Raw genomic sequence first — 22,683 nt, 5'->3', positions numbered from 1 at the left:
AAAAATATATTTTAAAGTATGTCTTGTTATGTAATTTAGTATGTTGGCATGTAAACAAAACCATTAAGTCTGTATGCTCTGATGGAGTTTGGTAATGTTTTAAACATGTTTATATAACCTTATAGTAAATGAAAGTTTTAAAATCTTTATGGTTTTTATAAAAGTACATGTTTTGAATAGTCAATGTGACACTTCGGATTCGTATCTGAGTCGGATACGGGTTGGGGATGTTACATTTAATGGTATCAGAGCTAATGTTTATCCGATTCTAGGTTTAAACCGAAGTCAAAAGTGTTTTGAAAAGGTATACATGCCAACAAAAAGTGAAAGTTTCTGATCTAATAGAGTCATGAGTATATTGTTTGCTAATAAAGCTATATGGTTATGTATTAGATGTCTGATCGGGAGAGTCCTCGAAGTGAAAGGAGAAGTAATAGACTTGAAGTTAGTAGCAATTCACCTGCCCTGGCCAGACATGGTGAAGAGTGAACACCTCCAATAGTACCAGTGAGAGATCAAGGGTTATTTTTCGGGACGTTAAACGCTGTTTTATCGCGTTTTCAACCCTCTACGCCCTCAGCTCCTCGAATGAATATAGCTAAGGAATTGACAGGTTTGGGAGCACCTGAGTTAAGGGCGAAGCTGAGGAAGATCCAGTTGTTGCGGATCTTTGGTTGAACGATGTTAAGTTAATGTTAGAAGACTGCTGTTCTGACGTGGAGAAATTGGATGTAATAGTTTTGCTGTTGCGGGGACAAGCTAGAATATGGTGGACAAATGTCACCATGAGATTAAGAAGTGATCAAGTGACATGGTTATTTTTTTTGGAAGAATTCCAGCGTAAGTACATTGGTGACCAATATATCAGAAATGAAACAAGAATTTCTGAATTTGAAACAAGAGAATTATACAGTGTAACATCCTCCATACCGGGTTAGTGATCAAATTGTGAAATTTTAAGCTTAGGTTATCATCTAATGATCAATAAGCAACCTTAAATTCATCAAGAATTTGATTAACAAGAAAACTCACATTTAGCTTGGTCTCACGGGAAAGAAGAAGAAGAAAAATCTGGAAACTTTTGGTCTTACTCACTAGCTTCCACGTGGTTTATAAAATCCCATAAACTAATATTTAATTGTTTCCTTGTCAAAAGACTCATTTACCCCTTTAATTTCCCTTCTTTGCTTATCCATCCTACATGAAACATTCCCATTAAATCTTTCAACTATTCAATTTATCTACTTTGGTCACTAAATTTTAAAATTTCACAATTTGATCACTAACCCGGTGTGGAGGATGTTACATACAGTATATGAATATGAATATGAGTTTAACAAGTTAAGTCGTTTTACTGCTGAGCTTATTCCGACTGAGAAGGATGTATGTGATTGGTTTGTGGAGGGTTTGCGCCCTAGGCTAAGAGAGTTGTTGATAGCCTTGAATTTGTCATCGTTTCAAGAAATGATTAATCGAGCTAAAGCTCTAGAAAGAGTTTAGAGTGAGAGATTTAAAGAGCAGAAAATTCAGAAGTATAAGAGAATGGGTACTTCGTTGAGTTCCTCGCCATCAAAGAAAAATAGAGAATTGGATTCTCCAACTCAGGATATGTTGGAATCAGCCGCTTTTACTGCTAAAAGATCAAATCTCAGTCAATCCAGGCAATGTTCATATTGTGGAAAGAATCATACAAGAGTTTGTAGAGTGATTTCAGGAGCCTGTTTTAGATGCGGGGATGTTGGACATTTCATTCGAGATTGCCCACTTATGACTGATGATACGGTACAGAGAGGGAGGTATGTTATGGTATCTCAGAGAAGTAGAGGTAGAGGCATTAGAAGGAATCAATCTGAGTCATTCACTCAATAGGATGGTATCCAACTACACGAGTTTATAATTTGGACGCAAATGAAGATTTTGAGGATTCATATATTATGGAAGGTAAATTTCAATAATGTGGTAAAGTTGTTTTGATTTGAATAGATTTGAGATTTATATAGTTACATGCTAATGACAATTAGAAGAAGAAGTGAAAATAATTTGGAGGTGATAAGTAATGAACTGTTAGAGATCGATTATTAGGGCATGGTTTTCAAGTGAATTATTTGTGTTAAGTTTGTATATAGTATGAGCAAATTTCTTTTTAAAACAAGATTTTGTACAAGTAATAGTAATCATTGAAGTTTTATGTAGAGAGTTTTGAATGAGAACTATATATGAGTATAAGGTTAATAGGAAAAAAGATTGTTATATCTTGCTATTAAGTGAAAATTCGAGGACAAATTTTCTTAAAGTATGGGAGATTTGTAACATCCCAAAAGTTGGGTTAGTGATTAAAATATAAGTTTTTGAAATTTGGTGATCAAATTATGAAAATTTATAAGTTTAGGGACTTAATTGGAAATTTTAATTAAGAGGATTATTTTGTAGATATAAAAGATTTAAGGGCATAATGGTAATTTGATAACCAAGATAATTATTTGTTATGGTTATAAAGTAACCACGTGGAAGAGAAAAGGGAGAAAAAGGAAAGCTAGAATCTTCTCTTCATCTTTCTTCTTCTCCTCTCCACCATGACACATAGCTTAAGGTAAAGAAGATATCAGTTACTTATTTCTGTTAAATTAAGTTTGGTTTTGTTTCTTAGGGTATTAGAAAAGGTATGGAAGCTTAAGGAGTGATAGAAACTTAAAAGAATGGTAAATTTTAGGGATTTAATATAAGGGGTTTCCAAGTGAATTATTTGTATAATAAGTTTTTGAAGTTCTATTGATAAATTTGACTTTCATTAGAAGGATTAAGAAGATTTAAGCATTTGAAATGAATTTAGAACACATGGAAAGTTTGATGAAATTCTTGGATTCAAGAATTATGGTTAGTTATGAAAGATAATGAAGTGTTATAGTGTTTAAAGAAGGTTTATATATGTATAAATAAGTTTTAAGGCATAAGGGGAGGTTAACAAGTATAATTTGGGGGGGGGGCAAAGTGTTAATTTTTGGGCTTAAAAATGAAAATCTGGGCAAGGGGTAACAGTACCTGTTGAAGGGGTACCGATACTACAAGGCAAATTATGAGGATTGATACATGGGGTATCGATCCATGTATGAACAATATCGATACAATATGGAAGAGGTATCAATACCTAAGTGGAGGGTATTGATACCCAGAGAACTTCAAAGCTAATTTTGGTATCGATACCTAGGAAGGGTATCGATACCCTAGTGTAGAGGTATCGTACCGTAAGGGTGGTACCGATACCCCTTAAGTTGGAAAGTTGAAATTGGAGTTTTAATTAGTTTATATTGATATGAATCGTATTAAGAAATTTGAATCTCGTCATTCATTAAATCGTGTATTCGTGTAGACATCGATCGGAAGCAAAGTTCAGATAGGTCGTCAGAGTAAGATTCAAGAAAGAATAAGAGCTTGTTAGTGTCCATTGAGACCCAGGTGAGTACATGATTTTAAGATTTGGTTACGTAAGGGAATTAGGACTTGTGATAAGTTTAATTTTGATTTTAGGCTATATGGATACAGGAACATAAGTAGGTAATGTTATGATGTTAAATGTATAAGAGTGAAGGCATACGTCTAGATGTTAAGTGCATATGTACATGTGGTCTGTGTGAAGGTATGTATGTGTGATAAATGATGTGACTCTAGTAGAATGTTACATGATATGCTATGTATGTTAAATGAGTTATGTGAATATATATCAGTGTACTAAGCTATGTTAAATATATAATTGAAATGATATAAATTATATGAGAACATGTATATGTGTATATATGTTTATGAGATAAGACTCTTGACTATGAGCTATGAGAAAAAGAATACAATTAAATGTGAAAAGCTATATGGAAAGTGAATGATAAGTATATGGAAATGTGCTACGTGAAAATAAACTATATGCCTATGTGAATATATGAAATGATATAACAGATAATGCCCATGTTATGTGATATGAGAGCTATAGGTATAGTTGACATGCCAAGAGTCGAGGGTTCTTCGTGGTCCTTCGGGACATAAGTGATATGTGATAGTGGTCATTCGGGACATAGTGGTCATTCAAGACAAATTCTACGCGCCCTTAGTGGGAATTATATGAGCTTTGGTGATTGCATATGTGCACAACCTCTATGTACACACATACCTTAAGTTCTCCAAAATATACATGGGCTTTAAAGATAATAAATAACTTTCTATGATAATATGTGTGTTCCTTTGTGAAATGACATCTGTGTGTATATGATGTGTATAAATGATAAGTTCAGGATTATATGATAATAAGAATGAGGATAATAATAATAAATGTATATGTGTATTTGTTATATGAGACGATATGTGTTGTGTATGTTGTGGTTATAGTAATGATTCATGCATTTTGGGGATTTAGAGTTTATATTATATATTTATGTCAAGTATATGCTCATATGATAGAAAAGTATTAGTGATAATAAAATAAGTAATGATAAGCATATTAAGGATATTTTAAGTATTTATACAAGAATGATGTTGTATTATATATATATATATATATATACACACATGCATTTGTTAGTTTACATTATGTATTTACATGTCTCACTAAGTCTATGACTTAACGTGTAAGTGTCTTACACATAGGTGTTGATAAGCAAGATGATCAAGAGTAGGACCAGCAGAATAACATATCTCCACTCGAAGATCAGATCAGAAATATTTTGTAAAGTATGTCTTGTTATATAATTTAGTATGTTGGCATGTAAACAAAGCCATTAAGTCTGTATGCTCTGATGGAGTTTGGTAATGTTTTGAACATGTTTATGTAAAAGAATAACCTTATAATAAATGAAAGTTTTAAATTCTTTATGGTTTTTATAAAAGTACATGTTTTGAATAGTCAATGTGACACTTCAAATTCGTATCCGGGTCGGATACGAGTTGGGGGTGTTACAACACTAGCATATTTTCGAGGTGATTGCACTTTGTATTCATAATTTGATTATGATGTGATTGCACTTTGTGTGCATATTACGTTTCTGAAGTGATATACTGTGGTGTTACCTGAAAGTATACTAATATATTTTTGATGTGATTGTACTTTGTGTACATATTATGATTTCTGACGTGATAGCACTGTGTGTGCTCATTTTCGATGTGATAGCACTATGTGTGCTTATATGTTCTGGTTATGTGATAACATGGTGTTGTAAGACCCATTTCTCATATACGTTTTGTACATAAGTCAAGGTGTTACATGACTTTTTAAACATTTCCTTATTTGTAACCCGTAAAATTTTGTTTCTAAATTAAAACAAAACATTTTATATAATAATAATTAAAACGTTCGTCAACTTTCCATAGTTAAAATAATCTTAATGTTATAACATATTACAAAAATTATAAATCAGAATACAATTCCAGAGCATTTTCATAAGTCCAAATACATGCCATTTAATTTTCAAAAGTAGACATAAATGTCCTACAGTTACTGATGAGGAAACCTTTGATTGATGATGTTCACTGTACTCCTTACTCCGTTAGTCTTTGTTATTTCCTACATGTGAAATCAACACATACTAAGTATTTACTTAGTGAGGCATAGAAATACAAAATGAATTGTACTTAAATATAAACATATCATAAAATATCAAAATACGAATGAAAATCGTATAAAACATATCATTACATAAACTGGCTTGGTGAACCAATCTTCATTCAAAAACCTAATAAACTATATTTAGTATGACCAACATACCTATCAATCTGTATTTTCCAATTTAATCAATTATTTTCCCAATGTATGCCAAATGAGAATGCAAGGTACATGCATTTCACCGAAGTGTCGAAATGGAAATTCACAAACTTATTATGAATTCCATGGATACACACAGTGCTGAAAGTACACAAAGTATTGATACGAAAATGCACCATTATGCATTAAACAAAATCGATTGATAACTTTTATACATAATTATATAACAAAATGGTGATTCCCAAACTCATTATAATACCATGATTGCACATCTAGTGCCAAAAGTACACAATATTGTTACGAAAATGCACTGTTATGTATTACATAAAATCGATCGATAACCATTACATACAGTGTATGTTGAAATGCACCTATGAATCTCAATGCAAATACAATGGGCTATTCAATCAACTTTGTAGATCACATTAACATAAACATTCATCTATTCATTTTAGAGCAGTTCATACTCTACAATTACTCTTGTATCAATTCCATAAATGTTACGAAAGCATATCAAAATACTGTAAAACATACTTTAATCAACCATTCAAGGTTGACTCATCGCAAGTCACCCTTATCTCATATAAGTACAATAAATGCAGTCACCTGGTATGCCTCACTATTATAACTTACTGATGTCCAACTATTTGACAACTTTATCCTTGCCCTTTTTCTTGTTGGATTCAGGAGCTTGGTTACGATCTACACAAACATCCATATTCACACACATACAATACAAATGTTAGTATATTTTCCAACATTTATACGAAATAATAGTACTCAAAGTACTATTATTCTTGAATTCTATTAAAGTTCATCCCAACTTAAATTTACAGGCTGAATATTATTGGCACCCCTCCTATGGTATCGATACCCCTCCTATGGTATCGATACTTCCTTCAGTATCAATACCATTTTCGCATTTTGGAATCCATTTTTCAATAATGGTATTAATACCTTCCTCTTGGTATCGATACCCACTTCAGTATCAATACTGTTCACCGTGTTCATCCTCTTTCCTCAAATTTAACCCTATAGTATCGGTACTGTTCTTCCAATACCAAACCCTAACCCATATTTTTCATATTTCACTTCAATTTTTACCACATTTCGCCTAAATCTCTTACTTTTATCACCAATCATAACCTTAAACTCATCATTATTAAACCAATTGTCTTACATCCATAAATCTCCCTATAAAATCCAAAAATTCCAAAGAACCCTTTAAAACTAAAATCACACCCAAATTTCAAACATGTTTTTAACCACTTATAAGGTTCTTAATCTCTTATTTACCTCTTTGGCAAGTCAAATATACCTTTAAACTTCAATATCAGACCAAATTTCATCAAATCATTTAAAAACCATTTTCTTAAATCTAAAATAAATCCTTCATCGTTTAGTTTTAATCCTCCTTGAACTTTCCTTAAGCCTTTATAACACTTAAGGTTTTAAAACCAATCCAAAAACGAAAGGAAAAACTAATTAGATGAAGCCTTACCTTTGCTATGGGGGCTCGAGATGTGAGGAAGAAGAAGAGGAGAGAACCAACAGAACTTATCCTCATATTCTCCTATTCACTTTTATTAAATAACCCAATTAAATGAATATTAAATTTATTCAATCTAAATGAACAAATTTCCCCTACATTATTCCATTATTACTAATAAGTCTCAAACATAAATTCCTAAATCATCCCTTATATTTTTCAATTTACTCAATTTAACCACCAAATTTTAAATCCTTTCACTATGATCACCTACCAAATACTTGGGGTATTACAAGTGTAGTGTTTGTGCGCATACACTCGTCTGACTCATATACATTGCATTCTCATAAAATACAGTGGGCTATGAAAATGAAATAAGGAAAGTTCTTATAGTGATTGTAAGGAAAAGAATATGAATATGAAATATAAAAGTTCTTAAAAGTGTCTGAATGGAAAGTTTATACAAAGTATACTATTTCTGATGTTGATTATCGTAAATTTGATAAAATTATAAGAACATGATTTTCAGGTTTCTGATGAGGAAAAACGGCTTGGAAAGTCCAGTTTGAAAACTTAAAATTTTTTATTTACATTTATTTTTTATGTTCTAAATTATTTATGATATTCTACTGATATAGCTCACCCTAATATATTTATTTGTCTCACTAAGTTTTACTTAGCGCGTGATAATTTTCATGCGTAAGTTCAAATAAAGAAATGGAATGTAAAGTGAAGAGCTTCCCAACATCTTATGGAAATCAAACCTACAAAAAATATCAATAAGACATCCTAACTTTGACTTATTAGTGACATGTACATTATATCGATCCGTCGGGTTGTTTCATCATATTTATTTTAAAAAGGGTATGTAATAGTAATTTAAGACTATTTAATTATGGTTAATTTTAGTTATAATTGTATTTATGAATGAGAAATATGAATGTTATTAAAAATGATTTTAAATTAAGCAATATTAAGCAATAGTAAGTAAATATGAAACAACATGGAACTGCCTAATTGCTGTATAAATCAGTTTTATTTGGAACAATAAATTATCACGTTATGACTATGCATGTTAAAGAAAATGAATTTTAAATGGTAAAAGGGGCGTTTTAAACAGAAATAAAATTTTAAGCATTTATGTTCAACAAATATCTGATATGTTGATATGACATCTCTTGCTCGTATTACAAGACGTATACGTTACAATAATTAGGTACTAAACTTGTAGTTTACCATATAATTTATCATATATATAAATATATGGCTTAATACCAAAATAAGGGCCCAAACCATACCTAAATTTTTGAATAAGCGCCTAAACTATTTGTTGACTCATCTAGGTGCCTAACGTCACAAACATTGCCTATTTAGGTACCCGGATTGTCAGCGACATCAATTTCCTGCTTAAGTGAGACATGTCATAATATGGTGATTTTAAATTTTTTATTTAAAATTATAAATAAATAAAATTATATATATATTTTAAAGAAAAACACTAACATTTTGAAATAACCCCAAAACTTTGAAAATCTTAATTTCAAGGCCCAAAATCCACGCTGGTCGTCGCCTTTTGCAGTCGACGAAGCTCCACCCGACCTCACCTCACCCGAACGACCAAAACACCATGTAATCGTGACCGATCGACGATGAATTACTGTTTTATACCTCACGAACCCTGGGATGAAAATCATGATCCCATGTGATTTCAACGGCCAATCGACGCCAAATATGAAAACATATGACTAGAAGTATGTCAGAGACTACGTGGGAAACGACAAATTATGATTAGATTTAAGATTTTAGGGTCATTTTATAATATAATAAAAGTTAGTGTTTTTTATAAATATCAAAATATTTTAAATATTTAAAAAAACAAATTTTAAAATCACAAGATTGTGATATATGTCACTTAACATGGGAAATTAACGCCGTTGATGGCTTATGCACCTAAATAAATAGAACATTTATAACGTTAGACATGGATGAATCCAAAAACAATTTAGATATTTATTCAAAATTTAAGTATAGTTTAGACACCTATTCTAATATTAAGTCTAAATATATGGGTATTTTTTTGCAATAATGCATTCGGGAAAAAAATTGTTCAAATAGGGCACCTGAGAGATATTTACTCGAATGAGATGAATGTTACAATAGACATCGAAGTCACACTGACTCTCCGCGTCTCCCCAAGATCGCATGAAACACCATGCAACTCCTACTGCATCCCCCCAATTTAACTTTCTCAATTTTTTATCTAATGATTAAAAATTAAATAAAAAATGAAATATGAAAAAAATATGGTCAAATTTATATTAAAGTAGTATGGATTGCAACACGTCTTTAGGATGTACTGTAACAATAAAGAAATAATTTCGATAGTGTTCTATTCAAACAATTTTTTCGACTGCAATATTAAAAAAATTAATCATAAATATATATTTAAAATCAAATCAAATCAATATCTAATTAAAGATAAAAATCTCATAAATTTAATTTTAAAATTTTATTTATTTCACATAAAACTCTTTATCCGTTACCTGAAAAATTCAAAATCATTTTCCTTCCCAACCCTTAGCTCTCTCTTAAACCTTTAAAGTCCTCGCTACTCTCTTTTCCCACCCTCTAACCCCTCTCTGAGCCTTTCGGCCTCTGAGACAGATTGAGAGAGACATCATCATCTTCTTGATTTTAATCCGATCATCATTTCCGGCGCCGCCGCCATGGACCAGCAATCCCAGCTAGCTATCATCTTGGGATCCGACTCGGCTCCATTAGGGACCTTAATCTCCCACTTGATGTCTTCATCCAACGAACAGCGTTCTCACGCCGAGGCTTTATTCAATCTCTGCAAGCAATCCGATCCCGACGCCCTCTGCCTCCGCCTCGCCCACCTCCTCCAGGTCTGTGCTCAGCCGCAGACGCGTGCCATGGCCACTATCCTCCTCCGTAAGCTATTGACCCGTGACGACTCCTATATTTGGCCTCGTCTCAACGGCGCCACTCACTCCTCTCTGAAATCCGTACTTTTGTCTCAAATCCAAGCTGAAACCAGTCAGACTCTGTCTAGAAAGCTGTGTGATACGATCGCGGAGCTTGCTTCCGGTATTTTGCCGGAGAACGGCTGGCCTGAGCTGTTGCCGTTTATGTTTCAATGCGTGTCTTCCGATTCTCCTAGACTGCAGGAGTCTGCTTTTTTGATATTTGCGCAGCTGAGTCAATATACCGAAGATGTGTTGACTCCTTTTATAAAGGATCTGCATGCTGTCTTTTTCAAGTGCTTGAGTGAAAGCTCGAATGCTGATGTCAAAATCGCTGCCTTGAATGCTGTCTCAGTTTTATTCAGTGTCTAACCAGCTCGTCTGACCGTGATAGGTTTCAGGATCTTTTACCAGCAATGTTGAAGACGTTGATGGAGGCTTTGAATAACGGCAACGAGGCTACCGCTCAGGAGGCTTTGGAGCTGTTGATTGAGTTGGCAGAGACTGAGCCTCGGTTTCTTAGGAGGCAGCTCGTTGATGTGGTGGGGTCCATGCTGCAGATTGCGGAGGCAGAACCACTAGAGGAAGGTACTCGTCACTTGGCAATAGAATTTGTGATCACATTGGCAGAAGCGAGAGAACGTGCTCCTGGAATGATGAGGAAGCTGCCGCAATTTATTAGTAAGTTGTTTGCAATTTTGATGAAAATGTTGCTGGATATTGAGGATAATGCAGCCTGGCATACTGCGGAAACTGAGGATGAGGATGCTGTCGAAACTAGCAACTATGCTGTCGGACAGGAGTGTTTGGACCGTCTGGCAATTTCTTTAGGCGGAAATACAATTGTTCCTGTTGCATCGGAGCAGTTGCCGGCTTATTTGGCTGCTCCTGAGTGGCAAAAGCACCATGCGGCTTTGATTGCCCTTGCTCAGATTGCCGAGGGTTGTTCCAAGGTATATTCTAGTTCAATGTACTTTGTGAGTACTAGTGTTTATTAGTAAAATTTTTGGTTCATCCAGCTCCTGAAATGAACTAATAAATTTGCTTCCTTTGTAATGGTAGTCTCGAGTGTGATGGAAGCTTGTATTTTAATTTATTGCTGGACTTGCAGGTTATGGTTAAAAATCTGGAACAAGTGGTTTCTATGGTCTTGAATTCCTTTAATGATCCTCATCCCCGTGTGAGGTGGGCGGCTATTAATGCAATTGGGCAATTGTCTACCGACTTGGGTCCAGATTTGCAGAACCAATATCACCAAAGAGTGTTGCCTGCCTTAGCTGCTGCTATTGATGATTTCCAAAATCCTAGAGTACAGGTTAGTCACAAATATATAATTTACTTTCAGGATGCCAGGTTTTGCTTCTGACTGTTGCTAAAGGTTTGATTCACGCTAGTATTCCCTTTGTTGCTTTACATAGAAAAAAATGTTCATCTTATCTTTCCTTTTTATTTCTGTGTTTGCATATATGATGTAATCGATAACCCCCCTCCCCTATGTATTTTATATTCCATCTTGTTTCTGTAGTTTCTTGCTTTTAAAGTTGACAAGGCATACTAAAATTTGTTTGAGTGGATATGTTCTTATTTGGTTCTATCATGTATGTCATTATTCAAGATTTCTAAATGACCAAAAGATATCTTACATTATCAAATAATGATCTTTCAGTTTTTAGATTTCATTGTACTATTCCCTTGCTTGCCTGTTCTTGGAAGAAAAAATGGAATTTGGACTTCAGGTGTTGCCATCATATTTACTGATTAACCTCTAAAATGGTGATACATTTTTCAAGAGCCTGATAACATTGTGAAGGGAATTAATTGATTGGGAAGTGGATGCTGCATATTATTCAGGAAACTGAAGTAAACTTAGCTTATTCTCTTTGTGTGAAAAAATTTAAGAGTCGTATCATAATCTTAAGATTTTTGAACTTTTTTCCTGGCAATTAGGTACTTCTATTTTCAAGGTTTTATTGTTGATTTGATATAAGGGTTTATTTTGCTATATATATTTCTCTCTGAACAGGCCCATGCTGCATCAGCTGTGCTCAACTTCAGTGAAAACTGCACTCCGGAAATTTTAACACCTTACCTAGATGGAATAGTTAGCAAATTGCTTGTGCTTTTACAGGTATGATGGGTAGAATTATAAATGTCACATCAAGAATGCATGAATTAACTTTATAAGTCGAGAATTTTTTTGTTTGTCTAAATATATGCTATGTCATGCAGAATGGGAAACAAATGGTGCAAGAAGGTGCCTTGACTGCTTTGGCATCAGTTGCCGACTCATCTCAGGTATAGATTTTACCTGAAAGAAACCTATATTGATTATTACATTATATATTGTGTACCAAGATGACTCAGATTAACAATATGGGGTTTTGCAGGAGCACTTCCAAAAATATTATGATGCAGTTATGCCTTACCTGAAAGCTATTTTGGTCAATGCAACTGACAAATCTAGCCGTATGCTTCGTGCCAAATCCATGGAGTGTATTAGTCTTGTTGGAATGGCTGTTGGAAAGGAGAAGTTCAGAAATGATGCTAAGCAGGTTCGTTAACGACTGAAAACACTATGTCATGCATCAATTTGTTTTCTTTTCATCTTCTAGTTATTTCTTATATCTCAAAAGTCATGGTGGTCGAGGTATTTGAGTTTAGTGATATCATTAGTTAGGGGGAGTTGAATGGAGCAATTTGGAGCATGTATCTGCCTTCACTTTCCAAAGAAAAATACGCGTTTCTCATTTCTCAGAAGTATTTGGGTTGCACTAGAGGAAGGTGCCCATCAAGTTGATCTCTTATTTAAGTTTTACTCTGATTATAGCACATGTAGTTAGTTAAGTCTAATGAAATATTGAATGATTGCACACATGCACATTTCTCATATACTTGTTATGGGATGAAACATACTTTTATGTTTGACTTTTTTCTCAATGAGAATGCACACCTACTTCCCTTGTTCTCGAATCAAACTGACATTTCATCTTATTCTTTTTCCTTCTTGCAAGGTTATGGAAGTGCTTATGTCATTGCAAGGATCCCAAATGGAAACAGATGACCCGACAACAAGTTACATGCTGCAAGTATGCCCATAGGACGGAAAATGTTTAGACAATATCTTTCACATTTAATTGTCCTTGCTTATGATTGTATCACCTTATTACAGGCATGGGCCAGACTCTGCAAGTGTTTGGGGCAAGACTTCCTCCCTTATATGAGTGTTGTAATGCCTCCCCTTCTCCAGTCTGCTCAACTGAAGCCAGATGTAACTATTACTTCTGCAGATTCAGATAATGATATTGAGTATTCTAGTGATGAAAGGTTATACTTTGTTACTGTTTTAACTAGTTATGCCAGTAAAGCAACATAAATGTTGATACATGCATGTATATCTTGTCTATTCTCCTCGCTCATCTGTATAGGTGAAAAAACTCTTTATCTCGTCTCTTACGTTTGCAAACATGGGCAATCTGAGAGACAGAGTCACAGACTCATGCTAGCATGTGCATGGACACCACATGGACACACACAGTATCCTAGCATCCGTGTATGGTTGTCTTATAGCATTAGGATTTTATTTTGAGCAATGTTATTTGGCATACCGTTCTACTGTTCTAATATCATGGTAATAAGTAACTTGAATTTTGATACATTCGCGTATATCTTGTTTATCCTCCCCCGTCATTTGTATATAGGCCAAGGCTCTATCTCCTCTTTCCTCTCTTTTCTACTTCTCTTTATGCTATGTAGAAACTCAAAAGGATCTGAGAAATGCACGCCTATACTCATGTGAACACACCACACCTCTTGGAGCCACAGAGTTCTGCCTAGCTATGTTCATCGAAAATGTCAAGTGGTTAGCTTAGAGAAATAGGATGTTATTTTTCCCTAAGTTATATTGTGTTATCTTACGATTATCTCTGGCATTATGTTCACAGTATGGAAACCATTACCCTTGGGGATAAAAGAATTGGGATCAAGACTAGTGTCCTGGAGGAAAAGGCAACAGCATGTAACATGCTTTGTTGCTATGCTGACGAGTTGAAGGAAGGATTTTTTCCATGGATTGATCAGGTGTGTTCTATTCACTGTTTTGGTTAAGTATTCTAGCAATATGATAATAACAAAATGGTGGACATATGATGCAGGTTGCTCCAACTCTTGTTCCTCTTCTTAAATTTTATTTCCACGAAGAAGTTAGAAAAGCAGCTGTTTCAGGTAGAAGAGTTATGATACTTCTCTTAAAATATTTTGCAAGTTTGTTAGGATTTTATCAAATTGTCTTGGCCATTTTTTTTGTTTGTAGCCATGCCAGAATTATTACGTTCTGCAAAATTAGCTGTGGAGAAGGGAATAGCTCAAGGGCGTAATGAGACCTATATAAAGCAATTGTCTGATTACATTATTCCAGCTCTAGTGGAGGCATTGCATAAGGTTCTTATTGTTTCTTAAAAGAATTCATGCATTGAAGCTTGCTTTATTGATATTTTGTTTTCTTTATATGAAAACTTGAATTACCATATTCTTGCAGGAACCTGATATGGAGATATGCGCAAGCATGCTAGATGCATTGAATGAATGTGTACAGGTTTGTACTAATTTTAAATAAAGTTAATTTTGTATTGTATATTCTGCTCACCCTTATCTCTTTTGAATTTATTCTGCTTTGGATGAATTTTATTGGGCAACTGATGATTAGAAGCAAAAATATCTCAATAAATAAATAAAACTAGAATGCTTACTTGAACTCAATGTCATTTTAATATTAGCTAATAATTTGAACTAATTACTGAATTAAACCTGTCGTGCCTGTTAAAACTGCTCCCCAGTATTCTCCTGGGTTGTTTCTGATCTCTTGTGTTTTTCTTCTTTCAGTTGATACATAGACTAAGTTCTCGAAAAAGTATTTCAGTGTTTCATTCATGACCTTTGTCTTTTATTCGCAATGTCTGAGAATTTTCTTCTTTCAGATCTCTGGTCTTCTTCTAGATGAAAGTCAGGTTAGATCTATTGTGGATGAGATAAAACAAGTAATCACAGCTAGTGCGACCAGAAAAAGTGAGAGAGCTGAAAGAGCTAAAGCTGAAGACTTTGATGCTGAGGAGGGAGAGTTAATTAAAGACGAAAATGAACAAGAGGAAGAAGTTTTCTACCAAGTAAGTCTTAAAATAAAATCTCTGATTGATACAGCACATTAATGCTGGACAATATTTTTTTATATGATTTTTCCTGTCCTGATCCATTAAAGCCTCCTATTTCTTGCCTTAACGAGCATTTTTCTTCCAGGTGGGTGAAATCTTGGGAACTTTGATCAAAACGTTTAAAACCTCTTTCTTGCCTTTCTTTGATGAGCTATCTTCATATCTTACACCTATGTGGGTAAGTTCTGAGAAAGTTCTCTGTTTTCAAAATCAGTTGTCAAGCAACATCCAGAATAAAAATGTTCTTTCCTGAAGTATGCTCATTTATGTTTCTCTCTCTTTTTGGGTTTAAATACAGGGTAAAGATAAGACAGCTGAAGAAAGAAGGGTTGCGATTTGTATTTTTGATGATGTTGTGGAACAGTGTCGTGAAGCAGCTCTAAAGTAGGTTGCCTAATTTTCTTATGTTAATTATTATCATAGAGTATCATTTGATATAATTGCTGTAATGTTTTTGAAACAGATATTATGAAACATATCTTCCTTTCATGTTGGAGGCTTGCAATGATGAGAACCCAGATGTGCGACAGGTCTGTATTTTCTTGTTCTGGCATCCAAAGCACCATAGACTGTTGAGATTGTAATAAATGTAAGAATTTTATGTTCAGGCAGCAGTATATGGACTTGGCGTTTGTGCAGAATTTGGTGGACCTGTATTTATGCCAGTTGTTGGAGGTAATGTTTTGCATGATTGGTCTATGGAGATTATTTCTTGCAAGAATAACATATTATTTGCGACTTCTTCCAGAGGCTTTATCAAGGTTAAATGCTGTAATAGGACATCCAAATGCTTTGCTACCTGAAAACGTTATGGCTTATGATAATGCTGTTTCCGCATTAGGAAAAATATGTCTGTTCCACCGCGACAGTATTGATGCAACTCAGGTATTGCAGGCAATAAAATTAGCTTTCCAAGTTGATTAGACCTTTTGATATGAAATGAATATCTGTTGCGTGCATTAAAACAAATATGTTTTTATGAACTATTGTTTGTTAACACCAGTACCATGAGCCCTAAGCACAAAATAGAAAGAGTGCCAGTTTGGGTTCATACACTGTTCTCTATCTTTGTGCCTGAAACTATTGCAGAATTATCTGCTATTCTAGTTAGGGTAGTGGAGAATCTTGGTGAGATTGATAATCACATTATTCCCTCTTTGGTTTTGGTTGGTGGCTGCTTAATAAATTTAAGGGTTTCATATACGTTCATGCAATCATTTTTTAAAGTATCACATAGTTTTATGTATGCATAGCTGTGTCAAATTAAGCGTCATTGTCTCTGAAAAGTAGATTGATCACACTTGAGGGGTTTCCCTAAGGTTTTCAATAACACTGGCAAACATTTCCCTCTCTCTGTCACTAAATTAACCCAAAAATTTAGTTTATAAAACCACTAGTTATAGGAATATTGGTGATTTGTCACTGCAAATCGTTCAGTAATCGGTATGATGGATGCGGACATTGCAATGATTTTACATTTTACATATAATCCTTGATTTTCAGACCCCCTCTTGTAAATTGTGAAATTACAGAGGTATATCTTGTAGATTATCTGATGCCTGGTAGATTAATGTAGAACACAGCTTTTCCTTTTATTAGATTACATGGACAAGTAAATTATAATTTGTTGAAGCATTACTCAACATGTACGATAAACTTTTTTTGTCTAATGAGCAAACTGAATCCAGACAAACCAATGAAAGACACCCATGAGCTTGACTGGTGAGGGGCTTGTGGATCATCTCTATTACTATCACATATCGATATTCTTTAACTTCAGATCAATTTCAGTAGTTCCGTGTTTACACTTTTCAATCTGCTTTGCATTTTTCACTAAAGTAACTGGTTGCTTGTGTCGTGTACTCATATAGCTTATTTTAATGCTTCATTTCTGTTTTCTTAATATTGGTTGGTCTTGAACACGCTACCCTTTGTATTTGATAGGTTGTTCCTGCATGGTTAAACTGCTTGCCAATAAAAGGTGATCTGATTGAAGCCAAAGTCGTTCATGAACAACTTTGTTCAATGGTTGAGAGGTAAAATCAACTTCTAACTGTGCTGATCTCGTTTAAGAAGTTCACTTTTTGCCGCAATATCCCGTCGCTGCCCATTATTTGACAATGTATGTGTGTTCAGGTCCGACAATGAAGTTTTGGGTCCCAACCATAATTCCCTTCCTAAGATTGTTGCGGTGTTTGCTGAGGTAAAAATTTTAAGTTGCTTTTTCAAAATCCTAAAGGCTCTTAGAATGGCTTTGCTCGAACAACTGTGCGCTTGAAAATGAAAATTTTCTGTTGTCACTACCCATCTGGTCTTATTTATCTGGTAGTTCGGTATCTGGGGTGCATTTGATGAACTATATACTATATTGAAGGTTTTATGTGGAAAGGATTTAGCAACAGAGCAAACCTCAAGTCGGATGGCGAATCTACTGAAGCAGCTTCAGCAGACTTTGCCACCGGAAGCATTGGCCTTAACTTGGTCGTCTTTGCAGCCGCAACAACAGCTCGCTCTGCAATCCCTCCTGTCCGCATAGTTCAAGTAAATTTGCTCGACAGGCATCCTTCTTGCATGTGAACCATATTATTATACAAAATTCTTTTCCCTTTGTTTTTGCGTGATGAAGGTGTGATTGAGGGCGAAAAGTCATGGTGATCGAGATGAACTCTTCCCGCTATTTATTTTAGTTAATTATGGAATTTGTATAGTATAAGGTATCTATTTATAATATGGGTATTGAGTCTATAAAAGAAGAAGAAGAAGAAGAAGAAGAAGAAGAAGCGAGTGATGATTTGGTGTGGGTAGCATGAGGTTTGAGAAGACTATTCTTGAAGCAGTTTTGGTCTCGTGTGTTTCTTCGTTTCAGTTTTTCAAAGATTTCCCGATTTGGATTTGTAATTCTTTCATTATGTTTGCAGTTTTGATCACAAAAAACAATAATATATTGGGTTGTGGGTTTGCTCATGTTTACCTTTTCCATTTTCTTCTCTCAGAACTTCTTAATTTATAGACATTTTGTGCTGAAATCCTTTGGTTTAGAATATTAAAAGTTTTCAATTTATCAGAATGGAATACAAGAAATTTACTTACTCATTATTTATTTATGGTTAATAATGGAATGTCAAGTTTTAGTACATAGTAAGGATGAATCCTGAACTAAAGGTTTAGTCATTGATTATGGAAGCAATTGTTTTATTAAATTTACTCATTTTTAAAATCTAAAAATACTCACGTTTTCTTCAGCTGTTTAAATAACAGCATAAAGAGTAAAATTAGAACACCATTCAATTAAGAGTTAATTGCTTCATACATGCCCAAAACCCTCATCATCAGTCTCTAAACTTTTAAACATTTCAATTTCATCCTTAAACTATGATATCATTCTAAATTAGTCCTCAATTTTTGAATATTTTATTTTCTTCCCTAAACTATGAATATCAGTCTAAATTGGTCCCTGTACTTTTAGATCTTCCAATTTCATCCCAAAATTCATCCAAATATGTAATCCGTTTCAACCTTAGTTTAACCAATATTTTTTTCAATCATATAGTAATATAAATTGGCCCAATGGTTTTATTAACAAGAGATGTGATTAGTATATATATATAATTTAGGATAAAATTAAAATATTTAAAAAGTTTGGGGACCAATTTAAAATTAAGATCATAATTTGGAGATGAAAATGAAATGCTCAAAAGTTTAAGTACTAATTTAGAACAATAGTTATAGTTTAAGGATTAAATTAAAATATTTAGAAGTTTGGGGACTAATTTAATACTAGGGTCATAGATTAAGAACATATGATGCAATTAACTTTTTCCAGTTTCTAATTCAGCCTGGTTGAGATTCCACTCTGTTTGTTGTTTCTTTTGTAACACCCCCAACCCGTACCCGACCTGGATATAAGTCTGAGATGTCACATTGACTTTTTAAAACAATATTCTTAAAAAATAACAGAGCATTTGGACTTATATTAAGAAAATACAATAATATACTGTTGAATTATGTTCGTTATAACAAATCTAAGGCAAAAAATGTTTTTATGAATAGTACTATATTGTATGAATAATATCGATACTGTGCAAATAGTAATGAACAATTCCGTGAACAGTGTACCGATGCACAAAAACATCGAATTTAAAATGTGTATCGATGCACTGCTACAGTGGACTGATGCACTGCTACAGTATTTCCGCCCAACATGTATAAAACTCATAAAAATTATTAAACTTTCATCACTATAAAGTTACCATTTACATAAATACGTTTAAAACATTACAAAACTCAATCAGAACATACATACTTAATTTACCGACTTTATTTACATGCCAACCTATTTATCATATAACAAGACATACTGTGTAATTTACTTCTGATATGATCTTTGAGCGGAGATATGTTGTTCCTTTGAACTTAGCTTTGATCCTCCTTTCTCAGTACCTACGTGTAAATTACTTACACGCTAAGTCATAGACTGAGTGAGGCATAAAATATAATAATAATGCATTTCCTATAAATATGAGCATATAAACAAATCATTCAATCATGTCACATGTACTTGAGTGTAAATAGTAATCACATGATAACATATAACAATAACAACGCTTTTAATACCTCTTGTAAGCTTATGTACATTATTGAGAACTTAAGGTATGTGAGTACATTGATGTTATGCACTATTATGTTGTCACCACAGCTCAATCGATGTCCCGAAAGACCAGTCCATTTGTTCCGAAGAACATAGGTAATCAGTCCATATGTCCCGAAGAACATAGGTAACCCTCGACTCTTGGCATGCCAACTATACCCCTAGCTCTCATATCACATAACATGGGCACTATCATTATGATTCATATCATTGCTCTTATGCTCGCATATTTCTTCTCTTCCATCACATACCACATGTATGTGTAACCATCTATCTCATATCATATAACATATATCACATAACATTTTAGAAGTTACTTCTTACCATAATAACTCTGTCACTGGCTCATCGCAAGCCAATGTTTGATCAATAACATAAATACAAATTAAATTGCACTCACCTATATCTCCTTGTCTTTCACTTGATCAATCTTACTTGTCAATTGTTTCGAAACTCATTTTGGCTCTATATCTACATAAATATAATTTTTAAAGACAATTATCAGAAACCTAAACCTTATAACTTGATATTAATAACTTAAGCTAATTTAATTAACCAAACTTCAAATTTTCCTTTAGGAGTGCACCGATACGCTCCTGGTGTATCGGTACCCAAATTCAATTTGAAATTCATAGGTATCGATACACACCTTAATGTATCGATACACCTTCAAAATTGGTCTTAGTGTATCGGTACTCATTCATAGTGTACCGATACACCCTGCCCAGATAAGACTTTTTCACCTCAAAATTCCACAACTTTTCATTAAATTTGCTTATATAAAACTTCTTTTATATCACTCAACTCAACTACAACCATTTTAACTAACTTCTATCATTCCAACACCTTATTATCTCCCCTATCTCATTCAGATTCTAAAACTAAGAATCTTACTGAATTTTTCATGTAATCCAAACTTACTTCTAACACTTATAACTTCTTCTTCATACTTATGACAAGTCAAATTCATCTCAAAGTTCTTTTATCAACTCTTTTTCAAAAATTCATTTAGAAACTTCTTATCTTTAATCTCTCATAACTTACAAATCTTTTGATTATAAGACAACTTCAATTTTCTTTAAGCTTAAGTATCACCTAAAGATCAAAACTCATACTTAAAATCAATAAATAATCAGCTAACAAAGAAACTCACCTTTATTCCCTTAGGTTCACGGTGGAGAAGAAGAAGAAGGAAGAGATTTCTGGAGAAATCACTCAACCTTATCCCCATATATATCCTTATCTTATCATTTCTAAGTCAAATGATCATTTTGTCCTTTAATTCCTTTAATAATTACTAATAACCCTTCATAAAATATCTTAAAATAAATTCTTGATCTATTCAACTATTTTACTTTAATCACCAAATTATGAAATTTTACAATTTAATTATTAACCGTAGTTTGGAATGTTACATCTTTCCTATTGGATCCTTCCAAAGACTCAGTCTGCTTTAGTGGGAGCCAACTTTCTCCAAGTGTCAAGCCTTGACAAGATCATCATCATATGATTTGGTCAACTTAACCTTGAGATTTCAGTCCCTAACAATGGAACAAACAACATCCCCAACATCCTGACAAAAATGTGAGACAACCCTCCCACCACTTCAAACCACTCAATATAAAAACCAAACCCTAGTTCAATGGCCAAAAGCATTCTCTCCAATGGAGCAACACCAAGTTCAAAGCCAACCAAAGGGCAAACTGAAGGAGAGAGCTGCAGCTATCGATAGGAGTAAGTTCGTCGGAGTATGGAAGCGGCCTTCGGGGAAATGGGTTTCCGAGATCAAGAACACAACGCTTTAGATAAGGATGTGGTTCGGGACGTTCGAGACGGCCAAGGAAGTTGCCAGAGCTTATGATGAAGCCGCTTGCCTTCTCCGGGGTTCGAATACGCGGATCAATTTCGCCACTCATGTTCCGATCGATTCTCGTCTCTCGTTAAAGATTAGGAACCTGCTTGATCATAAGAAGAGTTTGAGGTAAGGGGCTTGTAGTAACACCAACAACAAAATCACTATCAAAGCAAGTACTATTGTTAGAGGTAATGGCACCATCAGTCATGCTGGTAGCACCGATAGCTTCGTGTCCAGCGTCGGGGATGATGGTTTCACATGTAATTCGGTCCAGATGTTCGATGGCACGTATAGGCCGGAGTTGAGCAATTTCATTAGGGAATTCGAACCGGCCCCATCGCAGTTCAGTCAAACCAGGCCTATCGCCACAGGACTTGATCAGATTCCATTTATCCAAGGACCGGAGTTTCCTCAAGATGCTAGTCTATTGCCCCAAGGAATTGATCAAGAGCATCAGGAATTCAAAAGGTTGAAGGTCGAAAGACAGATATCGGCAACTTTATACGCAATGAATGGGATTAATGAGTACTTCCAGAATGCATTTGATCCAGATGATGCTATCTGGGATCTTCCTACACTTTGCCACTTGTTCTGCCAGAGCTGATTCTTTCTACCACGAAAGACAGTAACTTGAGGTTGTATGTTTCTAGTGTTGCTTTAGGAAGAACTTGAAACAACAATTTTCACTGTCTGAAATGAAAATTATAACTATTTCAGTTTATGGTCCCTATACCATTTTCATGACAATTCCATAGTGCACTCT

General features: G+C 34.2%; 2 pseudogenes; both read left to right on the top strand.

Annotated features, from left to right (window-relative positions):
* The first annotated feature begins 9,955 nt into the window (after positions 1 to 9,955).
* Positions 9,956 to 18,382, top strand: LOC120116536 (annotated as a pseudogene).
* Positions 18,383 to 21,729: 3,347 nt separating this feature from the next.
* LOC120116604 lies at positions 21,730 to 22,525 on the top strand (annotated as a pseudogene).
* The last annotated feature ends 158 nt before the right edge of the window (positions 22,526 to 22,683 follow it).

The sequence above is a fragment of the Hibiscus syriacus genome, unplaced genomic scaffold, assembly GCF_006381635.1.
Source record: "Hibiscus syriacus cultivar Baekdansim isolate YM2019G1 unplaced genomic scaffold, ASM638163v2 tig00110299_pilon, whole genome shotgun sequence".
Taxonomy (NCBI): Eukaryota; Viridiplantae; Streptophyta; class Magnoliopsida; order Malvales; family Malvaceae; genus Hibiscus; species Hibiscus syriacus.
Note: the sequence above shows the minus strand (reverse complement) of the source record. Positions and strands in the feature narration are given on the sequence as shown.